Source organism: Manis javanica, chromosome 6, assembly GCF_040802235.1.
Source record: "Manis javanica isolate MJ-LG chromosome 6, MJ_LKY, whole genome shotgun sequence".
NCBI lineage: Eukaryota > Metazoa > Chordata > Mammalia > Pholidota > Manidae > Manis > Manis javanica.
The window spans coordinates 76,644,960-76,662,651 of record NC_133161.1 but is presented as its reverse complement, the minus strand read 5'-3'; the positions used below and the strand labels follow the sequence as shown (position 1 = coordinate 76,662,651).

Here is a 17,692-nt window from a genome sequence, read left to right as displayed (position 1 = left end):
ATATTTCTAGCAACTAAAATTGTTTAGAAGTGTATCAGGTAGCTACCGCTACTGAATAACGCACTATCCTGAAATTCAGTAACTAAAAACAACAGTTAGTTATAGTTCACAGATCTGGATTGAGTTGACTGAGGCTAGAACAGCTTTGGGGGGTGGCTCTTCTCCAAGCCGTCCCTTATCCTCCACCTGGAATCAGTGGGCTTGCCCAGGTATGTTCTCAGTAGTGGCAGAGGAGCAAGGAAATGTAAATCTATTTGCAAAGACCCCTTCCAAGCTTCAGCTTCCATCACATCTGCTGACACTCCGTTAGCCAAACTGTGACTCACACTGTTTAGCTCAGAGTCAAGGAGCAGTGATATATGTCCTGCCCACAGGACATATGCTACCAAGTTATATCACAAAGGATGTGGGTATAAGGTGGGTGATGGTTTGAAGCCATCAATACAATCAACCTGAAGATGGTACAATAGCAAAGAATTCTATTTTTTTCACACTTATTTTTACTAAAGCATCATTTTGTACAGAGATAAGTTAAAAACAATTTCTGATGGTATAAACCTGAAAATGTACACAGAGAAGCAAGAAAATTACTACCAAAAAAAAAAGGAACAATTTAACATGCAACGTAAACTGAATAAAGAGCTCATCACTGGCTCTCATAATTTAGTTAGGGCAAGAAGGAACATACTGTTCAAGGTGCTGCAATACTCACTTGCAATGCTCAGGGTCACAGAATTTTAGAGATGGAAAAGAGCTGAAAAATCATAGCTCAAACTTCTCATTTTCTCATGCCCCAGAAAGACTGGTTCCATGAAAACTCACATTGGTAGGTGGCTCAAGAACCAGAACTCAGATCTTTTATACTTCTGTGTTCTTTCGACTGTCCCCTGTGATTTCTACATGTTACTTAAAGTTCAGTACTTTTTTTCTGGTGAAAGTACTTGTGTCACAATAATGAAAGTCTATGATTTTAAGAGTCATATACTTTGCCTCCCTCCAAATTACTTTAATCAAAGCCCCGGTCACTAAAGGAAGTCATATTATACTCATGTCTTTATACGTCACAAACCATTTAAGTTGGCTCTATTGCATTGGAATAACCTTATTTCTATATCCCTGATTTGTGCCATTTAAAATTCCATACATGAGTCTTTGCTGTCTAAATGAGCTATTTCAAATTTCTTTCCTTCTTCAGAGCACACCCTCATATTATGAGTAATTAGGATAATTGGTTTTCATAAACACCCTTTGACTCCATTAGATGGATAGAAAATACAGCACATCTCAAAATATATATTAATTTCTCTACTATTTCTATCAGATGAGACAAATTCTACCTCTCCTGGTAGAAAAGAATAAAATAGAAATTTGCTGCTTGAGAAGAGAGAATTCAAAATATATATCTTTCAGCCTCCAACAATAATTTTACCAGATGAATGCCAATCACTTTATAAATATCTATATTATACTGCACACTACTATTAGTAAGGGATCACATGTATGCCTTTCTGACCTTAGTTTCTCCCAGTGCAGTAATTACCACCCTATAGCAGATGTGTACATATCTATTTATCCAAAGTAATTACCAAACTAGTCCAAGCAAATAGATTTTTTAAATCTAATTTTACTCTTTTACTACCTATGTAGCCTTAAGAGAGTTAAATTGTTTTAGGAAAAAAAAATGTGGGCTATTAAAGCCTGCACATGTTTACAAGGAAAGACCCCACTTCTTAATCATTGAAGAACCTGGCTTAATATTTCATTATTCTGGTCAATATCACCATAAAGTCACAAATACAGATATGGTTTTTGTCTCCATAGTACAAACAAAGAAACCCAGACTATCAGGCAATAATGAAAAGGGCACATTGGGTTTGAATTCCAACTCCAGCACTTACGAGTTTACCTGTAAAGTAAGGAAAATAGCTTCTACCTCAAAAAGCTGTTGAGAGGATAAAAAAGAACCTAAGGGAAATGCCTCACCAAAACACTAACAGATATAATAAATGAGGACTGTTATGTCCCTAAAATTATAAGAAAAGTCAGCAGAAGAGTCACATCTAAAGCCAACTCCATGGCCTTCCCAGTGGCCAAAATAGTCCCATGATGTTATTGCTGGCCCTGCACATGCTTCATCAGCAAGTCGATCTGTGCAGAGGTCTTTTGATGGGTTCTGTGCTCTGACAGGGTTAGAAAGACCAGAAGGTAATAGAGAACATGGCCTTGACCTCAAGATGTTTAAAATCTGTGGTATGAGTATGACACTACTGTGAAATAACAGTGACTACAATTCAGAATATGTTCATGTGGCTCACAAGGTAGGAAATGACCTTTACGAGGTTTTCAGGATGACGGAGTGAAAGTTGCATTGAAGAAACGCTAATTGAGCCATAACGTGAATGAGATGCTGGAGCTGAGGCTGATCAGAAAGTTCTGGCAAATGTCTGTGTGCAAGAGGGCAACCACCTTGACAGGACTAAGGAGTGAGCCAGAGAGGAAGGGAGGGAGAGAGCTTTGCTCCCCACGAGGGGTCCTGACTCAGGCTCTGATCGGGCCACACCCTGGTTCCAGCCACGGTGAACTGGGAGGTGGAGCCAGTGCACACATTGTACACACACTCATCTCCAGACAGCCTTCCAGGAAGCCCTTCCCAACAGCACCTTGCTTTGAGCTAGGCAGCACGAATGAAAAGAGGTCTTAGGGGGTCTGATATAGCTATGAATTCAAGTGTGTTATTCTTTTGAAACAAATATTTTAATTTGGATAAAAAATAGCCAATGGTAATCCAAAGCAATAAATTCATAATGGTGAATTTAAGGCATTCATGTACACTAATAAGGGAAGCATTTCAGGAGAGAGGAGTTCTTGGCGCACCTCTCACACTTGTCTACTTCTGCTCAGGGACTGATTCCGATGACACACCCCAGTGTCTGGGAACAGTGGTGACAGCATGTAGCTGGAAGCTGCAAAGATGCATACACAATGCTCAACACTGCCATCCATTTGTAACTACTTCTGACTGCCTGAATACTTAAGGGAAAGTGACTTTTGCTCAAATTGAGCAGGGGGAAAAAAAGAGTGAAGCTGTAGAAGAAAGGTACTAGTACAAATCCACCTACAATTTCTAAAATTCTGATCATGCAATTGTAGCATCCAGTCTAAACCAAAGCACAAGAGTTTTCAATCACACAATTACCTGTTGAGAGAGAGAATTTTAAAGAATGATAATATCTGTGCTCTTCCCTTTTGTGGCTGGGTCAGTTTCGATGTTACAATCTCCCCATTTGGGCCGGATTGCCCTATCAGTGGGATTGTTCTGGGAGATGTTTTCTCCCCAGCTTCCTCTTCTCTCACTACCCTCCCCCGAGGAAGATGACTTCTGGAAGTCTGCAGGGGAGATGCCCTGCTGCGTTAGTTCAAATTCCAGGCATTGTCTGCAGGTAGGGAAAACTGTGTGAAAGGGGGAATTCTTAATTTACTGGGTTAAGCCATATCAGCCTTCAATGAAGACCTTGATAATTAAGTAAGGCAAACACTCTGTGGTGGTACCTTTTAGGAAGCAGTGGTATTATTTCTTAATTTGGCAATCAATGAAAGCTAGCATCAATATCCTTCTTTATTAGCAAATATACATGGGATCTTTTCACCCCCCACCAGTGAAAAAGTTTCTTTCCAAAGCATTTTTAAGACTGTATTCTGCTCTTCTCTATTAGCCTAAGATCCACCCACTTTGGAGAAAATAGTGTTTTATTCGAGAAGAGAATCAGAATAGTTTCCTTCAGCTAAGCAGTTATCTACATAGTACTTATTTTGAAGTAGTGTTTATACTTGTGCTTCTCAAATAGACTATAGATTCCTAAATTATCCAGTCAAAAAATGTCACTAGAAATGTTTCAAAACGTTCCTTGCTCTTTGCAGAGGATGTATCATTTTTTCCATCTTCTTGACTACCTGGAGCACATTTTAGCTAAAACAGGTCAAGGTTGACCTCCTTATTGTTGTGTCCCTGAGTATTTAAGTGACCTCAGCAACAATCAGAGTTTGGGGTTAGATGACATCTAAAAGCTGAGCACATGGAAGGGGCAGAAGACAGTCTGAAGAGGATTTCACTACCTCTTTCCCATGCCTGGGACAGTCAGACCCTTTTACAGAATTTTTAGCAATATCCACACCCAGGAACTGTGTAGCCCGGGGAAATGCATGTTATAATATTGTTTAATCACAGCTGGATTTGGACATGCCATGCATTGCTCACATCATGTCTCCAAGAAGATAAACCCTTAAAAATGATTCCCTTGCAGTAAGTTTCATAGGCTTACCTAGAAAAAGAAAAGATTAGATCACATAAAGAGGACACTCTATTATTCCTCCTCTACCCCATTCCACAGTGCAGAAGTGGACCACTACTGATCAATTTGCACTAAACATCACTCTCCCTCAATGATTCATTCTTTCTTGAAATTCAAATACTTTGGGGATGAGTCCTGCATGAAATCCTGGTCTTTTAGGAGGATCAGAAAGATAGTTGAAGGACTTGGGAGTACAAAAGCCTTCCTGTGGTTAGCTGTCTCCAAGTACCAGAGATCACTGAATGGAAACATTTATAATTTTTCTGTCCATAAATCAGTTGACACTAGAGCAAACTTCTTCAGTGGTGGCACTATTGGGCTGGAGAATTCTTTGCGGGGTGGGGCTGCACTGCCCTTTGTGGGATGTTTAGGAGCATCACTGGTCCCCACTCACTGGCTTAGGTGCCACCGTATCTCAAGTTATGACATTCAAAAGAGATTCCACATTATGCCAAATGACAAAATTATCCCTCTTCCCCACTGATAATAATCACTGATCTAGAGCAAGGTGTATTTAGGGCCAACAGAAGGAAGAGTTCTTGGAAATGCAACAGAGTCTGGAAGCAGGAGGTATAAAGAAATGTGTTCTCTGTCACTGGAGCTATTCAAGCAAAACTGGACTGTTTTTGAGGAGATTGAAGCCACATATTAGCATTGAGTTGTATGGCATTTAGGGGCATGTCTTAATTTTATAATGCTATGTTGCACAAGCAAAGTACTATTAGGATATGAGTGATTACCATGGAAGTAGAATCTAAAACATGAAGCAAAATAAATACTAGGCTCTTCTCCCTCAAGATCACTATAAGAAGACAAGTCAATTGTTATTTCATTTGATTATGGTAGTATTTTTGTGAATTTGGTGAATCAAGCATCTCATTTGCCTACATACTACAACTAGGGCACTCAAAAATCATTTTCTTCAGCAAATAAGCATTTTTAAAGCATATATATTCTAAGTATAGCAAAAAACACTTGTGTAGAGCTTGGGTAATATAGAGCAGAGAGAGTATAAAATTTAAAAATGGGATATATGTTATGAGCCTATGAGGCATGTATAAGTAAACTAGTGAATATCAAATCCACACATAAAACAGGTACAAGTAGAGGATCTTAGTGTCAACTAGACAATTAGAATAACAGAATGAGCAGAAAGGAATGGATTTGAACAGGAGAAAGACTTTAGGATCAGGGCAAGCAGAAAACCTGCCTTTGAGGTCTCCCTGGAAAGTTGCTTTCTCATAGTCTACTAGATGGTGTCTGCACATTCTTTCCTACAAGGCAGGACAAAGCATTTGCTCCACCTGGAATGTAACATCCTCTTGCTGTCCAGGCCTTTGCCAAGTTCTACTCGCCTTCAGTCCTCAACTCAAGCCTTATCCCCTTTGAGAAACGCTTCTTAAGCTTCCTCTGTGTAAGCACACACCTCCACTACTATCTTATTAAATATAATTTTTCCTCTCATACCTTTTTTTCCATCACACTACCTGCTCCTAGAGTTTAGGAACCACACTTTTTTGTCTTTGTATCAAGGGCACCTAGAAAAATGTCTCTACCAAGTTGAGAGTAAATGTTTTTTGAATGAACTGAGATGATGAACAAGATGAAAACTTAATACATATCCAGAAGGCTGAAAAGCACTAAACAAATCTTGGACTGGGATCAAACCATGATCCACCTAACCTGAATGAGTCTAGATGGTCCCAGATTAAAAATTAAGCATTTCCCTGCCATGGAGAAACTGGGTTTGATGCAAAAGACAGACAATGCAGCAAAGTGAGCCTGTGGGACAACAGTCCCCCTGCCCCCCTCCACTGCCTACACGCATGTCACAAAAGATGCTTTGATTTGAGAGCAGCACTAAGGCTTCCACTTCATTTGTCTTTAGACTGGGTATTCCAGAGATGACTATTCAACGCAGCAGGTCGGGCACTCAGGGCCATTCCAGCTAAGGTCAGAGCCTGTCCTCACTCTCAGCTAGCTCCATGCAGCCTCTGCACATAAAGAATATGCAGAGTGCCCACAGCACCAGATACTGTGCTTGTAGCCAACAAAGAAAGAAACATTATCCTGTCCTTAAGAAAAGCATCCCGTCCTTAAGAAAAAATCAATTCACTAACCTATCTTTAGTATCTCTGTCACTAGAAAAGTAACAACGGTAGTTACATTTAGCGAGTTTAACATTGTAGATACTATGATCTGAGCAGAGACATGTTACAACCGTGCATTTTTCACGTGCCTTTCTTGAAAAATTTCAGCTTAGTGATGAAAACTTTGGGCACAGACTGACTAAGTTTATTTAACCCTTCATTGCCTCTTTTCTCATGTCTAGATGAGATACGAATTGTACCTTTCTTACTAGATTATTGTGGGAATTAAGTGAGAAAATACATGAAAAACAGTAAAAACAGTGGTTCACCCATAATAAGCATTCAACCTTTTAGATATTAGCAGATACTATTATGTTAGCTTTTTCTTTCTTTTAACATCTCCAGTCCAAGAGGAACAGTTCCAAGAGGAATCAAGGCTCACAAAGGTCAAGTAATAAGCTCAAGTTTGCCACTTTACAAGAAGTGGAGTCAACATTAGAATCCAGATAGCTTGCCACCCCCTCACATGACCTATGCTTCAGAAAAACCCAGCTCTAAAGCTATCTCAGATAGAATCTTTTTATTTATTTCCTTCTCAGACTTTTTATTCTAAAGCAATCTCACAAAGTTGATTGTTTTCAAACCTCCCTTCCTTGCTTCCCCCAAAATTGGGTGATGCTGTTCATGGACTTTATCACAGGGAGGCAGGCAATAGCCATAGCAATTTAAAACTGGTTTTGTTAACATAGCTTCATTATAGAAAGTTCTCAACAGAGGTAATTATCTAAAATGCACTGTTTTTTTTCCTTTGCTTTGAGTTAATTATTTATTCCTTAATTAATTCCTTTACTGTCATGTGTTATTTGGAAACTACTCTTGTGCAAAACAAGAGGTTACCATCAGGACCACAGGACAATAAAGGGCCCGTGGCTGAGAATCAGCTTCTGTTGTGGTCACATGTCGATGGTGGAGGTCATGGGATGAAAAGCAAAGAGTATAGATATTCCTGAGATATCAGCAAATGTTTTATGATTAGAGATTATACTATTTATCTATGATAGATTAGATTATTAATCTATGATTATAGATTAATATGCAAATGAATTAAAATAGACTCCTAACACTTCTATTAAACCTAAGATATGATTCTGCTTTAACAGCACAAAAGTCTCTTTCCAAATTACCATAAATATGTGCCCTTTTAATGGATTAACAGATACAAGGCTCAGTATTTCAATATGGAAAGAGCCAACACTTAGCAATTTAAAATAATGAAAGCCCATTGATTTAATGTAGCAGAAGTGCTTTTACTGGCCTATGAAAAAAGCAATTGAAAACTTACAGAGTATTTTTCTACTTAGTGGACTTCGGAAAGTTAACAACAGTATTCCAGAAGCACCTGCAGTTAAACTCTAAGCAATTGTTGATACTCCAGGCAGTATATCAGTAGGACTTACAACACTAAAATTGTAGTGTCGCTATTTTTTACATCACCACCTGGTATATTACAGAAATCCCTCTGTTCCTAGTACCACGTCTTGATTCTTGCCAGCTATTTGACTTTACATTCCCACAGAGGGAACCGCAACACAGGGGACAATATGATAAAAGCAACACCTTCAAAAATTGTATTCCAAATATAGACCAGTTTTCCTTGCCAAGTGGTCACAATGGCAAAGCAGCCTAAGACCTCAGCCATCACTCAGTGGGTTGGATTTGCAGAGTCTGCATCCCACGGACTAGTCAGTCCCTCCCAGGCACTGCACCTCCAATCTGGGTAGCTGCCATTAGGTTAACAATGAGGCTTCATAGAATACAAACTAAGCAATTAAGCTCTCCCAATGTGGAAAACAGATGTGACTGAACACATAATGTACTGTTTGCTCAGAATTTTTCTATAAAAAAGTAACTTTCCATCAAAATAAAAACCTCACATATGCATTAAACACATACTATCTCTGTCACAGTATTTAAAAGGAGTATCATTTATACCAGATTTAAAGAAATGCCACAATAAATACATGTTGGTGCCATCCAGCAAATTTCAGCTGTTACCAATGGCTATTTGATGCTCAGTTTTTATTTCTATGTTAAATAAAGTCTTTATGTTATCTTTTCTGAGATGCTTCCAAGAAACTCAAGTTCTTCAGACTTTCTATCATCTTCAGCAATGAATACTTAGAACCTGCTTCCTTCCAAGGATTCAAGGTGACCTTGAATTAAGACACAAGCACTTGAGTTATTATTACCAACCAAGTAGTTTAAGTGGACTTAAATTTTTCTTTAAACCTCTAATCTTGATATTTCTAATATTAACTTTTTCATTGTTACTGGGATTACACTGTCCCTTGACCTTCAAGAACTCACAGCCTAAGTCAGAATGAGTGTTTTGTCATTTGATTATCCTTTCGTGACTCTTCCCTTTCAACTTGGGTATCATCCACTGTAGTCCTTTTAAAACATAATTTTGGTCATGCTATTCCCTTAAGTAAAAATTTCAATGGCTTTTTCTCTCTTAAGGAAAAAGGTTCAAACTCTTTAGCATAGCATAATAAATGCTTAGCAGTCTGGCCACAGTCCCTCTATTCTTCCTTACCCTCTATTCATCCCCACAAGGCAATGGGTACCCTGGTAATACTATGTGATACTATTAAAGCACATGTGTACTTTCCCATTTCTGTGTTCTTCTTTCTGCCTAAGAACTTCCTTTTACCTTTCTCTGCCTGGCAAAGTTTCCCTTATTCTTCAAGATCAAGCCTAAGTGTTACCTACATGTGGGAGCCTGCTAGGACTCCCCTGAGTTTAGTTAATTGCTCCTTCACCTGTGTTTTTGTATATACATCTCAAATATTTATATATTGAATAAACATATGTTTATCTCCCACCAGACTACAACTTCCTGGAAAATAGTGGGGTTACATTGCTCATCTTAGCAAAACCTAAATTTTAGATTAGTACCTTGTAGAACTGGCATTGATTGAAGTTTGCTGAATGAATGATTGCTGGATTAGACATTCATTATCTTTCACTTTTTGAGCATTCACTATGTGTCAGCCAATGAGTTAAGCACTTTACATGTTACCATTTCATACCTACATAACTTCATAAACCAAGGACTACTATTTTTTCCTTTCTACAGATGAGGAAACTAAAGTTTGAGGAGTTAATAGTTTGCCTGAAATCACACAGCTAGCGAGAGAAGGAGCTGGGAGCCCAATGTCGGCTGGCCCTTATGATTCCAGCCCTGGGCACTGAACCACTACTCTGTTTGCCTTTGTATCTGACAGCTCTGCTGAAGTAATGAATAGTTAATAGGGAACCATGAATAATACAATTTTATTTGCAACAAATAATATGGTATATAACCCTCTGCCCTTTACTACTGCCACAGGACCTCAGAAGTAAATAATGATGATTTTTTAAAATTAGGCTACAGCCCTCAGCTCCCCCCTGGCCTGCTCTGCTTTTGGCCTCTGGTTAACAACCAACAAGGATAAGAATGTCTTTTCTATTGATAAGGATATATATATATATATATATATATATATATATATATATATATATATCTTATATTGTTATACAGGTGGCTTCAGGGGCCACAGAAAAATATGGTTTAGTTCAACTGTGCCTCTGTTAAATCCTCAAGAGGCACTGTCAAAAATCAATATCAAGGCTACTAAAGGGTGTGATTCTAATGGTCTGTTGATGTCAGGTCAGCCTGGGAATCATGCTTTTACAGGTGTTGCTGGCAAACACGAATGCACTCTGGACCAAATATTATGTAGATCTTTTGATCCCACTCTTAGTGACTAGAACCCAGTACAATTCAGTTCCATGATTTCTCTTGAAGATTAATTCATGGAGGATAAAGGAAGCAAAAAGTAGAGGCAGACTGATTCAGTAGGCAAAATAACTTCTTATTCCCCTTCTAAGTACCTGCTAAGTCTGGGTGGAAACAGTTATTCCTGAGATAGTGCCTTGTAGTAAGGGAGCAAGACGGACATTCGTTGAATGCAGAGTGGCACTGTTATAATGAGAAACTTGACATTTTTATAAAGCCAGTCTCCCAAAACAGTGTGACTTAAGGTATGCTATGTAGCCCACATATCATGGATGACCCTCTTGTTCATAAATCCCTCAGGTGCAAATGAAGAAAATGAAAGTGTCTAGCTATCTGGATCGCAAACCACAGGTGTGGAGTACAGTGGTTTCAGAAGCTGAGATAGAAATCGGAGTGCTTTGAGACACTTTATAAGTTTCTGCCATGATTAAGGAATCCTTTGTCTAGAATGCCCATGAAAAATCATCAGGACTGAGCCATGCTGTTGAATGGGAATGGCAATATGAATCCTTGACTGGAGTGTTTTTTAGGCCCATGGCATCTAAGAGTTGGTGACCTTTGCAGATTATACTGAATAAATTGGCATTTGCTACACTCTGTTGTATGATTTCCTAAATCCAGATCAATCTCTGGCCTTCAGACATGGTCTCCAGTCAACTGTTTTCATGCAAAACATTCCCAGATGTACTGCAGGTAGTGTGGTCCAAAAAGAAAGTGACTAATCTTTTCCACAATAACAATATGATTGGCATCCTTTAGGGGCAGACAACTCATGTGTTATGAACAGCTTGAATTCCTCAGGCAGTTTCTCAACTATATACCACCTCCAGTTCCAGTTTAAAATACAAGCCAATCTGGGATTTTGTATGGCTAGTAGTGCAACTTGAACAATCTAAATAGGGGGGTCACTGAGGTCTCTTACCATCACAACTTCTAGAACTTGCTTGATATAATAACCTGTGTTATGAGGTAGCAGATGGCCTGAAGGCAGCACTCAGTGGTTCTCTTCCAGGCTGATATATAATCATTTAATTAAAAGAATGAAAGAAAGCATTCAGCACTACATGTGTGATAAAACAATTAAAGGTGTAGGCTTATTCTTGGAATACAGCCCCAAAAAGAAATGTGAATGGCACAAAATGCAAAGGCAAGCCCATGGAGGTTATTATCAAGTCTCCTGATTCCTGAGACAGCAGCAGTGAGTTATTTTTTCAAACGTTCATTTCCAAACGCACATAGCTCAGCTATGCAGATAGCACTTTCCTTGAAAGTAAGCATTTGATGCCTCTTTGTCATCTGGAACTTTGGTTTGTAGCTAAGCATAGGTCCACATGAAAATAAGTTATTGTTGTTCCCTTTAATGTACAAGCAGTCTCAGGAGCCAATAAAAATGAAAGTTCTGAAAAGAATCCTCATGATGGATGGTCACTTCAGTGGGCAACTTATTACTACTAGACTCTAAACTTACATTCTCCTTCCTGTTTTCTGTTGGAAAAAAAAAACAGGAAACAAAACTGGCATTGTGTCATCACAGAAGGCCCAAGCCCATGTCTGAAATGAGTACATCCTGGGTTTCCTGCATGGGAAGAGTGATGCCAGGACTGACGTGGGGGTTCACGGGTGACTCTCACGTTTCTAATTCATAGCCCCTCCTTTCACAACATCAAAGAATGGCCTGCCTGAGCTCCATCCCATAGTTCATACACCTTTGCACCCACGATCAGAGTATCATTGAAAGGAAACATGACACCTGGCATCCTAAAAAGAGGAGTCCTCGTGACTTGCTAAAATAGTCTGGAGAAGTAAAACTGCCAAATAAATTGGTCCTTAACAGTGAATAAGGATTGTTTGATGCCTACAGTAGTGTCACTTCCACTCAGCTCTTACAAGAAAGATAACGTTTCAGACATTCCCGAGAAAGAAGTAAGCAACTGATGTGAGCTCTGAGTATTTGGCTGCTATGTATCTTGTACATAACGCATTTATCTCCAGAAAGACCTTGCCTTACCAGCAGACTTCGGCATCAGTTTGTTTGGTAAAGTCTGCATTAGCCTAATTTATACGACTCTTATTTTAGGTATATGTTGTTTGAGGAGTAAGGCTTCATGGGTAAGTCCCTTAGTTTGTTTTCCTTAGAATAAAAAGACAGTTTTCTAGCCTACAGGGAATTGAGGCTGTGGCCAGATCCAGTTGATATAATAGTGACTCTCTTTTGTATTCTCCTAGTTAGTTACACAGAGATCATTTGGAGCAATCTGTTTTAATGGAAAACACCCAAATTTGTTTTAAGCTTTTGCTTCAGATTCCTAAAAGTCTAAGCCGATACCTTGCCTTATGTGCCATCTCATTTTGGTGGAAAATTGAATATGATTAGTAAAGGATCCACATTCCACAACAAATTGTAGCTTTACACTGCCTGCTGGTGACCAGCTATTTTTTCTCCACAGAAACCTATTCTTATAATTGTAAAAGATGACATGACAGAGCAGCAAACTATCAATTCATTCACTTTATTTGATAAATATTATGGAGCATCTTTATACCCTGTAAGGCATTGAGGAAAAAGAAATTAACAATGCACATTCCCTGTCCTTAAGAGCTCTCATTCCAGTAGAGGAATTAGTGAATAACCTAGAAATCACATGTCCTTTGATCAGTGCCATGAGGGAAATACACAAAGGAGTGAAAGGGTCTCAGAGACCGGGCACACAACTCTGCCTCAAGTGAGGTGTCCTGACGCTTTCTCAGAGAAGAAGCCCATGAATGGATTAGCTGAGCAGACAAGAGATCAAGGTCACTGTAAGTCTCCTGATTCCTGAGACAGCAGCAGTGAGTTATTTTTTCAAACGTTCATTTCCAAATGCACATAGCTCAGAAGGAACAACACGTGCATGTTTTTCCTCAACAAAGGCATGTTGATTTGAGAACATAGCAAATTGGGGAAACCACACAGCACTGAGCTCATTTGGAGAGGAAAATAGTGGGTAAATGGTGGCAGATGTTCAACGACCTGTTAACATTGGTTTGTTGGAAAATGATTGCAGGTGAAGCCCACCCTAAGTAACTCCAGTTTACACTACAAAATGGGGGAAAAGACAAAAGTACTTGTTTTAGACCATATCAACCGCTGGAAAGCATGAGTCAGCCAAACATCCTAAGCATTTCTCCTCAAGACAAAAAAAGTCAATACATTTATGACTTGATACCTTACAATGAAAACATGGCAAAAGCTAGTCCTGTATAAATTCAAGCCTAGAAAATGGATACTGAAGATGTTTGAACTTTGAATATAAAACTATAGTATATGCTAGATGTGGGAAGGGATTCTGCTAAACTAGCATGCAGTGTCTCAGGCCCTAGGAAGTAACAGGCTCTGCCATAAGGTCATTGTGTTTCTCACACAAATCATAAAGCCAAACCTGATCATACTTACAGCCTGAAGCTGTCAACCTCCCAGCTGAAATTTCCCAGTAGATTCTTAGACAACTGTTGTTATCACTATAGACTGTCAGTGCAAAATATAGACTGAAAACTAAAAAAGTATACATTTGACAACAAGGAATGATTGCTCATAGTCCTCAAAACAAGGAGTTTATACCCTCAGAAATAAAAAAAGACAAACATGTTGTGACTTGAAATATATCATTGTTATATTGTAGTGAGAGGACAGGGCAGAGGTTAAGAGCTTGGATTACAGATCAGATTGAGTGAATCTGGGAAGTTGAACATAGTGCCAAAATACCTGGAATCAAATCCTTTCTCTACCACTTATGGGCTCTTCAGCAAGATACCCAGGCACTGTGCCTCAGTTCATCAACCTGTCAGATGGGATGATGGTAGGATCTATATCATAAGGTTGTTATGAGGAGTAAAGGAGACAATACATTTACAACAGTTAGAACAGTAGCTGGAATGAAGCACGAGGACTATTAAAAGTAGGGAAGTCTGAAGACAGTACCTCAGAGCACAGGAGATTATGAGATCCTTCCCTGCTTGCTTTTGAGGAATTCTGAATTGGAACCTAAAGAGAATAAACACTCACTTAATCCCTCTCTGATGTCAGCCACCCTTGGATGTCTGCAACTGAACTGTAACATTCAGTTTTGCATCTGTAACCTCATTTTTCCTGGTTTTCCTCTTATTTCTTCACTTGTAATTTTAGTTAAAAAAATTTACATCTCTCCCTGTGTAATACCACTTTATTGTCAAAGAGGGAGTCTAGTCCTTTGGAAAAATTAAGAGACTGGGGAAGAATCTTAGCTTTTCTGCCTATTGGTTGGGTAAATTTTGGAAAATCACTTCACCCTGTAAGCTTTGATTTTCTCACCTTTAAAGCAAAAGGCTTAGATTATTTTCATGGTTTCTTCCAGCTCTAAAGTGCAATCATTTAGCTTATTTACATTTCTTTCCAAAATCACTGATAAAAGTTTAATCTTACTTGACCACTTCATGCAGACTTTCTTCCAAGCCATTCTCTTTGAATATACTTAACTTTCTCATCCAATTCCTGCTACTTTCCCTTTTCCACAAGAGTCCAAGTAATGTCACCGGTGCCTTGTTGAAGCCTTGGTCCCCTAATGCTTCAACTAACGTTAAAGAGATGTCCTCTAGTGAAATTCATTCTTAGAGTATCTGTGCTGTTCCTACTAATTGCCTTGTTCATTTCTAAGTGCTTACATGATCTCTACAGAAAACTCTATTCCAGAAAGTTACCAAATATATCATGCTTATTGACTTATACTTATTCATGATTTATATTTCCCAACTTTGTCCTTCCTCCTCCCTTTTCACCCTCTGACATTTCTCTCATTGATGATTTCTCAAAGATTATTGAAGGGATACCATAATTTAACCTGCCATTTCTTCCAGAACTCAGAACTGGAGACAAACTCAACTGCTATGTTCATGGGCTTCTCTTGCAGACTTCTCCCCTACTTGGTGTGATACAACTTTTTGTATTACTATCTTACCACTTCCAGGTTGGGAAGTACTCTCACTGAGGAGGATGAGGAAGCCAGAAGCAATGGGCAATGTCTTTCTTTTCCCATCTAGAACCAACTTCCCCATCCAGTCGTTCTCTTTTCCTGCCACATCTTGTCCCGCAAATAATCCAAACACAAAACAATACCAATGACAACAAATGTCCCTTTGCTCCATGTTCACACTCTGTGTGTCAGCCTCCCTGATTGTCACAGGTCCCTGCCATGCTTTCATGCTGCCCATGGGACACCGAAGGACTCGCCTACAGCACCCACGCCTTGTCACTAGTTCTTCTAATATTCACATGCCCCAGCGCAGCCCAGCAGCACACTGGGCTCTTGGGTACCTTGTCTTTTCTGTCTTGTAGAAACTGTTCTACACTGTCTGAATTATTAAAGTCCTGCTATCTCTCTTAAGCTATGTAAACTTTTTAGAGTCTCTGTCCATGAGAAGCATATCTCTACTTTTAAATCACTTTTTTCTAAAGCATGTTTAACTAGATCCTGTTTTACCTTCCTCCACCCCTACTAAGAATATAACTGAGTAACCTCCTTTCAATATTTCACATGACTTCTCCATCCTAAAATGGTTCTTCCATTATTTTTAAAATGGCATCCAGAGGAGGCATTCCCCATATTCCTTCATGCTTTCTCAGAAACCACATGGCCAGTAAAGCAAGGCAGGAATGTTTCAGATGCCCAGTTTTTAGACAAAGGAGATGAGAAAAATCTAGCTGGCAATTACCTGCATATCTCCCAACCCTAGATTTAAGTTTTATGTTAAAAAAAAGTCTCCTACTAAACCATTATACCACATCCATTATACCACACCACCGCTTCTGTCCTCTGCTCCCATCCTTCCTACCTGTAAGCCTGTCTGTGCATCACACTTCAGATTCAGTCACACATGAATGGCAATAGCTGCAGTTATATATCCCAGCCTATTACCTTCCCAAACATGCCACAGCTCGCTGCGTCCCTCCCCAGTGCTGGGGATCTTTTCCATACAGCCATTATTCTATGCCTAGTTCATTCTCTTGTACAGCCTGCCTTGTTTGTAAATTGTCTTCAGACTTCCTGGAGAGGCAGACATAAAGCCACAGGATCCTATCAGTCAAAAGACAAGAACTCTTTTCTTAAGCAGCTTCTCATTATTCACAGGCCTTTGGGAGAAGAAAGTTTCAGCAGATAGTATCCTTTCACTGTGGTTCCTAGCTGCCAGAAAATAATAGCTCTGGGCATTCTTCAGGCCCTTTCATTCTCTGAGGGGTTGAGGAACCGATGAATATAACTTGCAGATGAGAAAACTGTAGCATCCGGAAGAGATGGCCTCTCCAGTGCTACCCAGCAACCCCATAATCAAGTCAAGCCCACGCACAGACAGGGCTTCTCTCTTATCACCAATCTACCACAGTGGTACATGAATCCAAAAGAAGCTGGGTACTCAATTTAGAAGAACCAGCTTATTGTGAACTCAACTGGTCTGGATAAACAAGTAATACTCCTGTCTTCAGATCAATCAGTAGAAGCCATTTTGTCCAGAATCTCCTGGTCCTGAGAAAAGAAGAAATAAATGGCATACTAGTCTTTATCCTGCCACCATCCATTCACCTCTAATCCCCAAAATCCACCCATATACTAGAATTTTTTTAAAAAAATCTTCAACAAATGCAAGAAAGATTTGGGTCCTGAATTTGCATTATATTGCATGCTAAGTACCAGATTTTCTAGCTGTTCTATTTGTAGTTAAGTGAGAGGTACCAGGATTAGAAAAGATACAGAAAACATTTTTTTGATAACTAGGCTATATCAAGTGCTGGTTTTAATAGCAGGCCAGATCTCCAAGAACATGCTGTGTTGCTGTGTGTGAACTTGGCTGTTGGCTCCTTTTTCCAAATGAAATGATGATTAATCAGGACTCAGATGTCAGTTGTTTTATGTGACTTGTGCTCTTTGCTAACAGCTGCCTGTTTCAAGCTGTGCTTCCTACAAGTCAAATATAAACCTGAAAACACAATTTCCAGAAGAAAAATTTCAAAATACTTATAGAGTATATTGGAGTATTCAATAGGGTTCCTGATTAAAGCCCACTTAGTATATTATGTAACTTAACTAAAGTCAGTGTAGAGATAGATGTGTTCAGAGTATGTAAGGTAGCCAGGAAAAATAAAACAAACTCATTAGGTACACATATAACATATGTATATGTGTTTTTAGATATCTTGGCTGCAATTTTACAGAAAGAGCCTGGGTGTTGTCAAATAAATATATTTGTGCAAATACTTTATGCATAAATGCTCCTTGATAAGCTAGTACCACATTCCTTTTTTATTCTGCAATAAATAAAAACAGTAAACTATTACTGGCAGGTGAATCATAAGAAATTTAAATTCATTATGAGAATAAGTTTTAACATATTGAAGTAGTAGACAC

The 17,692-nt window shown here is 39.0% G+C and overlaps 1 protein-coding gene across 2 annotated transcripts in view; it reads left to right on the top strand.

Annotated features, from left to right (window-relative positions):
• Positions 1-17,692, top strand: part of GRM3 (glutamate metabotropic receptor 3) — a 217,911-nt gene that overhangs the window by 125,003 nt on the left and 75,216 nt on the right. The gene's annotated exons all lie outside the window — the stretch shown is intronic.